The following is a 9,771-nucleotide window of genomic DNA, read 5'->3' as shown; positions in this document are numbered from 1 at the left end:
TGTCTTCAGTGTTTTGATCTTAGCCATTCTAACAGGCTTAAAGTGGTATCTCAGAGTTGTTTTGATTTGCATTTCCCTGATGATTAGGGATGTTGAGCAATTCCTTAAATGTCTTTCAGCCATTTGAGTTTCCTCTGTTGAGAATTCTCTGTTTAGTTCTAAAGCCCATTTCTCAATTGGACTGTTGGTGGTTTTGATGTCTAATTTCTTGAGTTCCTTATATATTCTCGATATCAGTCCTCTGTCACCTGTGGGGTTGGTGAAGATCTTTTCCCATTCTGTAGGCTGTCGCTTTGCCTTGTTGACCATATCCTTTGCTCTACCAAAGCTTCTCACTTTCAAGAAGTCCCATTGATTGATTGTTTCTCTCAGTGTCTGTGCTACTGGTGTTATATTTAGGAAGTGATCTCCTATACCAATGAGTTCAAGACTCCTTCCTACTTTCTCTTCTAGCAGGTTCAGAGTAGCTGGATTTATGTTGAGGTCCTTGATCCACTTGGACTTAAGTTTTGTGCAAGGTGACAGATATGGATCTATTTGCAGCCTTCTACACGTTGATATCCAGTTATGCCAGCACCATTTGTTGAAGATGCTTTCTTTATTCCATTGTACACTTTTGGCTTCTTTGTCAAATTATATGTTCATAGGTGTGTAGGTTAATATCAGGGTCTTCAATTCGATTCCATTGGTCCACATGTCGGTTTTTATGCCAATACCAATCTGTTTTTATTACTGTAGCTCTATAGTAGAGCTTGAAGTCAGGGATTGTGATGCCTCCAGAGGTTGTACAACTTGGTGATATTTTAAAAACTCAAGGAAATCTTATTATACAATATCTTTGATCATGTACTTCCCTTTCCTAAACTCCTCCCAGCTCCTTCTAACCTCTCTCCCTACCCAACTTCATGTTTATATGTTCTCTCTTTATCCCTTCCTTTGTCCCAGTTTAACAACAAAAATTGAAAACAGAAAATGAAATCAAAACAAACAAAAATCCAATAAGACAAAAAAACCCTAACAAAACAAAATCCACATACACACTCACACACACACACACACACACACACACACACACACACACCACATGCCCCCCTCCCAAAAAAATGGAGTCGGTTTTGAGTTGGCAACTACTCCCAGGTATTAGCCTGCCTTGTGTATACTTGACCTACCCAGGGATACTTCATCGGAGAAAACTGGTTTTCCCTTTCCCAACGTTTATCAATTGCAAATAGCTTCTTGGTTAGGATTGAGATTGTGTGTCTACTACCCCATCTCTAGGTGAGTATTTTGTCTGGTTTGAACCTGTAAAGGTCTCATATGTGCTGTCACAGTCTCTATCAATTCAGGTGTATTGGTCCTGTTGTGTCTGAATGATTATTTTCCATTGGAGTTATCTATGGCCTCTGGATTATGCAATTTTCTGCCTTCTCTTCCACTCGGTTCCCTGAATTTGAGGGCAGGGGTTTAATGAATAGTAGATTTTTTTTTTTTTTTTTTTTTTTTTTTTTTTTTTTTTTTTTTTTTTTTTTAGTGCTCAAGAGCTATCAGGTCTCAGGTTCATGACCACTTTAGCCATGTGAGGTGTGGTTTCTGTCTCATGGAGTGGACCTTGTATCAAAGAGCAGGTGGTTATTCCTATAAGATTTGTGTCACTATTGTTGCAATAGGCAGTTTACTGTTGTAAGTCACGGGGTTTATAGCCAGGTGGTATTGATGATTATTACCTTTCTCCTCCAATAGCTATTTTGCACTTATAGGTAAGCATGCAAATCAATAAGGTTCTCTCTAATGTAAACTTTGCTAGATTTGGAAAATGTTTATTTCCATATGTAAAATCATGGAGAGAAATCTGAAGAAGTTTGAATTATGTGTGCTTATATTCATTATCTCATTTTTTATAATCACAAATGTTATAAACCATAGAAACAATTCAATAGAATGTTTTAATGAATTATATTACATTTTTCTTTTTATTTACAAAGTCACATAATATTATGTTCATAATTATATTATTGGCTAAATATAATGTGCATAATAATATATAAAGCCATATTGAAATCTTTCATACTACTTGATTCAGGTGTGTGTGTGTGTGTGTGTGTGTGTGTGTGTGTGTGTGTGTATCAGAGAGAGAGAGGGGGAGAGAGAGAGAGAGAGAGAGAGAGAGAGAGAGAGAGACTCTGCAGTATCAACTCAGCAGGTAATTTGAGATCACTAATGCAGAGCCATCATAACACCCTCACCCTGCCTACTGATAGTTCAGGGACTATAATATATTGAAATCCACTGAGAGACACTTAAGGGGCTAGCTTCTATAGAATGTTCCTTTTCTTATAGAAAGCTATTCAGAAGCTATTTCACGTTAATTCCATCTAGAAGCCAATGCCTTCATGGACTCAATATTTTTCTCAAGCAGTAAATTTTTTGAAAATACATAATAATTTTCAAAACGAAAGCTTAACTTTATATTTTTACTTTTAAAAATAATATTAAATTAATAGGTATTTTTGCCTGCATTTATATCTAGCACATGTGTTCATTGTCAGTAGAAACAGAGCATATGCCAATCATTAAAGATGATTGGGAGCTGCCATGTGGGTGCTGGAAATCAAACCTAAGTTCTCTGAAGAGCAGCCAGTGCCCTTAAGTGCTGACCATCTCTTTAGCCCCTGAATTTATATTTTAAAGAGAAAAACTCAATGTTTAGAGAATGTCTGTAGACTAAAAGTACATACTTTAAAATGAACTCAATTGTATGTTTGAAGCATTTCCAGTTAACTTTCAATAGCAAGGCATAAATTGGCATGGAAGTGATAAACAGCAAGTATCAAAAGAGTATGAATTCTAAAATACCTTTATTCTCTTTATTCTCATTCTTCATTCTCTTTATTCTTCATTGTTTATTCTCATTTAGTTCATTGCTATTTTCATGTATGTATATAAATGTGAGCATTAATAGATCCCAATGTAACATTATAATTTATTTTTACATCATATGATGTTTGGACCAGGGGAAACACACCTGATTTCTCACATTACTCTATGTTAAAAACTTTCAAAAATCTTTCCTGTAGCTTTAGAAACATAGAGTATATTATTATCTATGGTCACCCGAATTTGTACAAGCATATAAATATTATATAGATTATATAGTATGCAATTATTTGTGGTCACTTTACACTGCACAAATATAAAATATGTAATTATATAGTCACCCTACTCTGGACAAATGTATAGAACATATATAATTATCTTTGGTCACCTAACCTTCAAAAGTATAGTACAACATTTTACCCTATGTGAGTGCTACTTAACACTCATTAATCAGCACATCCTTATTCTACATACCACCCCATGCCACCTTCTACTGACTCTTATCACCTCCATTCTGTCAGCTTCTATGGTCAACATTTTTCATTCAAAATATGAGAGAGATCCTGTAGTTTCGTCTTCTGCAGCTGGCTCATATCACTTACCACCCATGAGCTCTAGTTCCACCCATGTTTTTGCAAATGACAGAACTTCATTTTTTATTGTGGTTAAATTGTATTTCATTCATGTGTGGAACACATTTTCTTTATTTTTATTCATTCATTCTTTCTTGAACATTAGCTTAAATTGTTTCTATTTCTTGCCTATTTGAATAGTGTTTTGGTGACTATAGCATAACATAAAATATTCTAGTACTGAAGGTGTCACCTTCATGTACTAATTTCAGTTCCTTTGCATATATTCCTCATAGTAAGATTTCTAAATCCCATGGTAGTTCTATTTTTAATTTTGGTGACATTTCCCTAATGTCTATTCTAATGTGCATTCTCTGAGGAGTGTGAAAGACGTCCCCTTTCTCCACATCATTGACAATGCTGCTACTTCTTATTCTTTTTTTTTTTTTTTTTTTGTTGATAGCAATTCTTTTCCTTTGAGGCAACATCTCAGTTTGGTTTGGTTTTGCATTTCTATGGTGATAAGTGATCTTTAGCATAATTAATGTACTTGATGTTAATAATTTCTTTTGAAAATGTCTTTTTATGTTTTCATTTTAATTTTTTTTATTTTTTCCACTAATATTTTAAAATGTCTTTTAATATCCATTACAGGGACCCATTTCCTTTGTATTAATTACATTATTTTCTTTGACAATTTACACCTGTACATAGTGTGTATGGAACACTCTTAGGCTCTGCCTTTCCTATCGCTGTATAGTTTGTTTCGTTCCATAAGGCAATTACTGCTAACTCTATTGATGATTTCCTGTGCTGTGTAGAAACTTTAAAATGTACTCTTTACGTGATGTGTGTGTGTGTGTGTGTGTGTGTGTGTGTGTGTGTGTGTTTAACAAAAATAAAATGCTTTTGGATAGATATTGTTTTCATAGTAGTCTATTTGTTGAAATTGAGCTATAAATGAATTTCATTGTAAACCATTAGGGCCTGGATAATGGCTTAGCTGGTACAGTGCTTAATCTAATTTACACAGAACCTACATAATTAGTAGTATGGTTTTACACATTCATAATCCCAGTGTTGGGAAAGCAGAGAGTGATAGATTTCTGGCCAGGCGAACTAGTTGACTCATATATCTCCTGATTTTTAGAGATATCTATCTTCAAAAGGGTATATAAGATCTAGGAAAATAAATCAATGGGTAAGATTCCAGAGACATAATCAGGAGATTCTCAGTTTAGGTAGCCAGCACCTATATAACACTTGGGCCCAAAGACATTTGATAGGAGACATATGCACTGGGGATGGAGGATGGAGACATATTGGTCCCAGAGTCTTGCTGGCTAGTGGTCACAGCCAAATAAATGTTGAGCTTGAGGTTCAGTGAGAGACTCTAAGACCCTATTTGGCCTGCACTAAGAGGGGAAGTGGAAACATATGTCCACACCTAATCTATAATCTATCCCCAAGTTATAATCACTCCTCCAAGGGAGTCTCACTAGGTATATAATCCACTCTTATAGGTAGGCCCCATGTCCAGCAGTAGTAAATAGCCAACACAAAAGGACCTCAATGTTATTTTTGGTCTCATGGATTTTTTAAAAATATTTTAACCTTATAGGTCCTTTGTGTGTACATATAGAAGTAGAAAAATCAAATAAGGTTAAGAATGATAAAACAAGACAGCCAACTTACTCTCCACCTAGAGGCAGGGCAAGCATACCTGCACTCACACAATCAAAGGAAACATAAACACACACTAAAACTAACAAAATTTAAGCAAACTTTAATAAGTAAAAAACAAAGTAGCAAGAGATAGAAAAAAGAGCAACACCATTCTCTGGTGTCCAAATGCATGCACAAACCAAAGTCCATATACAAGCATAAAAATCACTTATATATAGACACATAAAAAATAAATAACACAGCATAAAATGCTCAGAATATACCATATAAAAATGGTTATTTTCAATAAGAAGTAAAAGATAATCATTTACAACCAAGTCTGAACTCAAACAAAATGTTATCTTATGTAGTAAGAAAATTTCATTAGTATTTTAAAAAATTACTTAAAGTATAAAATAAGTAGGCAATGCAGGTATAATTTAGATTTGGAGAATACACTTACAAATATACATATAGATAATTATACATACATGTGATCATTTTACATTTCTAAAGGAAAACAATATAAAGGTAGAGGCAGATTTAATTTAAAAATGTAAATGAAGGAACATCCAAAGGAAAGGCAAAGTATACTATATAATTTTGATTATGAAATCACAATTATATTGTTTTATATGATTTTGTTTTGTATAATTAAACATGAAATTGTTTTGTATGATTAATAATACTCTCAGAGTAAGAAACAAGGAACAGCTCCAAACCACATAGCAGAGCTAGCTCACTACTGGACAGCTAAGCAACACAGGCACAAAGGAATTATGGACAAAGAGGTGGATTTAAAACAAGTATTCTGTAAGTAGATATATAATATTATAGATTCTCAGGTCAAAGACAAGCTTAAAATCTCATAATATCTCAGATATTTGGAAACTGCTACAGGTATGTTTTATACTATTCACAGAAGGAAATGCAGTTGATCCATATTATGCAGATTCTGTTGCAATGCATTTGTAACTTCTAATTAATATTACAATATTTTACAGTCATTCACGGATATGCAAAGAACATCCAAATATTGAGGCATGTGACATAAAAGTTGCCAACTAGTTAGCTTTCCTGCTCTCACCTAGTGTTCTTTTTACAATCTATTATTGACACATTTTTCTGGTTTCTGTTGCTTTTATCATTTAAAATATTCTGCATGGTTATTTTGAAGAGCTCACTAAGATTTCTAAATGAAGAAAATCTATGATGTGTTTTATGAGAAAAATATAGGCTTTAGTCATGTTTGAACTAAACATAAATGTTTCAGTTTAATATTAGTGAATAAATAATATTTATTTTAAAGTTTCCTTGAGCAGAAACATCCAAAAATTAAGACAGTGTTTTGATTGGCTAATAAAATGTTGCAAGCAGTGGTTCATACAAATGCAACCTTGTATCTTCTCTGAGAACACTGTTTCAGCATTTATTATTATGTAATTATAGCAACTCAATTCAATTAATTATTTTTATATTTGTTACTTCATGAAAAAAAATAGAAAACTAAAATAGTAGAGAACTCATTGAAATAGTTACAACACACAACACCAAATTTATTGTCTTTCTCCAGGTTTTGCCAGTACATATATCCCAACTGGCAAAACCAATGCCTCCAACTAAATATTCCTAAACTGCTGGTATATATTCATTTTGTCAAATCTGCCAATTAGAAGTGTGCCTTTAATTTTAATGTATTATTCAGTTGTCTTCTATTTTTAAAGGAATTGACAGTGGTTAAATTTTTTATCAGAGTATTTGCTCCATTTAAAATTATTTTAGATCAATACACACGAACTAGATCCAAACAACCTAATTAAAATTTCTATTTTGTTTGTCTGTTTGTTTGTTTGTTGTTTCAAGATAGGGTTTCTCTGTGTAGCTATGGTACCTTTCCTGGAATTCACTCTAGCCCAGGCTGTCCTTAAACTCACAGAGATCTGCCTGCCTCTGCTTACCCAGTGCTGGGATTAAGGTGTGTGCCACCATCACCTGGGTAAAATTTCTTTTCTTTATTATATATGTTCTCCTAATAATTGTATATAAATATTTGTACATCTTGTGTTTAATTTGTTAACAGAATCAAGTAACAATGATATGCAAGCTTAAGGAAAATTGGATGATTGTTCCAAATATTTTTATGACAAAATCATATTTCTCATGACAGTTTTCTTTGATAAAGTCCTGTCTATGGAATAGTCATAAATATGGCATTATTTATAACTTTGTCTGTACAAGTATATATCTCACTCTTTGATTTTGATGTAGAGTGTGTGAACTAATCTTTAGGGATAACTTTGCCATGTACTTATACATTTATGTTTTGACTCTTTGACATGGCACAAATCCCCCAAACTCTGGTAAATTTGGGAAAGTGATCACAGGGCAGTTGTGGAGGATGATGAAGAAGAACAAGGTGCATTGGCACACATACAAAATAGCGCTGTAGAACACTTTCTATTACTTAGAAAATGAAAATAGCCGGGCGGTGGTGGCACACGCCTTTAATCCCAGCACTCAAGAGGCAGAGCCAGGCAGATCTCTGTGAGTTCGAGGCCAGCCTGGGCTACCAAGTGAGTTCCAGGAAAGGCGCAGCTACACAGAGAAACCCTGTCTCGAAAAACCAAAAAAAAAAAAAAGTCTTAGAAAATGAAAATAACCAAAATATTGGAAGTGTGATCTAAGATAATTTACATTTCTGGAAAAAATAGAATTTACCTTATTGCTCATACTTATTTGTTATTTAAAAATCAATAGTCATGGCAATTTTACAGTCATTTGAGGGCAAGAACAGAGGTAAAAATTACTACTTAGGCAATGAAATAAAATAAAAGTATTATACAAAACTGACAATTCTTTTCCAGTCTATAGTTATTTTAGTCCTTTTTACCACACATAGTACTATTTTATTAATAATGATGAAATAATTTATACTATATAAAATACCAAATGGACAGGGAAAATGAGAACTATGTGAAAGTAATATAAATTAGAAATATCACTTAGCAAAATTTAGCACCTAATGTTTTCTGTCTAAATGGGATTTTCAAATAATAATGAGAAGGAATTTTAATACCTAAGCAGGCAGGCAGGGCACATCTAATATGATCATAGGCACATTTATGGTTATCCCCAAAAGCAAGTAGTGTGTCAGTATATTCATACCATATAGACTATAAACACGTGTGTTTTTTTTTGGTTTAAAAACATCCAATGACCTATATGAAATTCATGAGTTCACAATAATATTCTTGAGTGTTAGTTTGAATTTTAAAAAGATTAAGAGACATTCATTTATTTTAGCATCACTGCCATTTAGTTTGTATTACAAAGAAGGGAAATTAAAAGTGAAATGGAAAAAAAAATGAGGCAAGAAAAGACAGAGAAATCAAAGCACATAAACTATCAAAGATAAGGTGGTGCCACTCTGGGTTCAGGGTTCTGAATTCAAGGAAAATAGTAGGTTTTGAAATTATAAATTTTGACAGTCAGTCTTTGAAATTTTTATTGAATGTTGAATTTGTCCTTGAAAGTCAATGCATTTAATTCCAAATACATTAGGATCTCTAAGTCCATATGTTGATAATATAATATTGGATGGTGACCCCTTTATCTTCAAAAGGCAATCAGAATTATATGAGGTCCCCATGGTGGGCCTCTGGGATGCAATTCATGACATGACATCAGAAAGTCAATGCATTTAATTCCAAATACATTAGGATCTCTAAGTCCATATGTTGATAATATAATATTGGATGGTGACCCCTTTATCTTCAAAAGGCAATCAGAATTATATGAGGTCCCCATGGTGGGCCTCTGGGATGCAATTCATGACATGACATCAGGAAAAAAAGAAGTTGCTATACTACCAAACTCCATTCTATTGGTGAAATTATTATGGCCACTCCACATAGTTGAAAAGAAGATTTATTTAGTGGGTAACTTACAAATAAGGGAAAGGTAGGTCGCGGGGTCTGGGGAAGGTGTATTGAAGTTCAGTGGTGTTCTCTGGAGCTCTGCTAGGTCCACCTCCACCATTCAGTGTCCAGGCACAGAGAGAGCGCTCGCCCATCCAGGTCTTGGGTCTCCAGGCACCTCCCCTGGCCCCGCCTTGTAGGTGTGACAGTTGCCAGAGTCTCAATGGGGGTTGGAACTTCCAGATCCAAGCTGGAATGGCTACCCACTACATCTCCCCCTTTTTGTCTAAATAGGAAGGTTCTAAACTAGTACAAGACTATATACAAAGGAATGGTTATCAAATATTGTGCAGGAATAATGAGGGATAATGACCTAGATAAGATGGAACTACAACCAATGCAAAAAATATCAAGCAAGAAACACATACTAAAATCCAGAGAAGTATAGAGCATAGGTAAATGGCATGTTATAAAGATCATTTTAAAAGGTGTCCTATCCTAAAGAACCTGAATCTAATACTTAATATGTTCTATCTAAGATATTATATATACTAAGTTGTAACTATAACTGCTAGTCTTCAATTCCATCAAAGACCTGAGAAGGAACATAATGGTACCTGAGAAATGGTAGATGGATGCAAGCAACTTTCAGGAATCTTGCAAGAGTAGACCAAGATAGCTGGCAGCCTGGACAGTCACCTAATGTTTTTCAGCATTGTTGGTGCATTCAAATTGGCTACAGG

The sequence above is a fragment of the Peromyscus leucopus genome, chromosome 15 (assembly GCF_004664715.2).
Source record: "Peromyscus leucopus breed LL Stock chromosome 15, UCI_PerLeu_2.1, whole genome shotgun sequence".
In the NCBI taxonomy this organism is placed as follows: Eukaryota; Metazoa; Chordata; class Mammalia; order Rodentia; family Cricetidae; genus Peromyscus; species Peromyscus leucopus.
The sequence above is the reverse complement of the archived record's forward strand: the minus strand, read 5'-3'. Positions refer to the sequence as shown.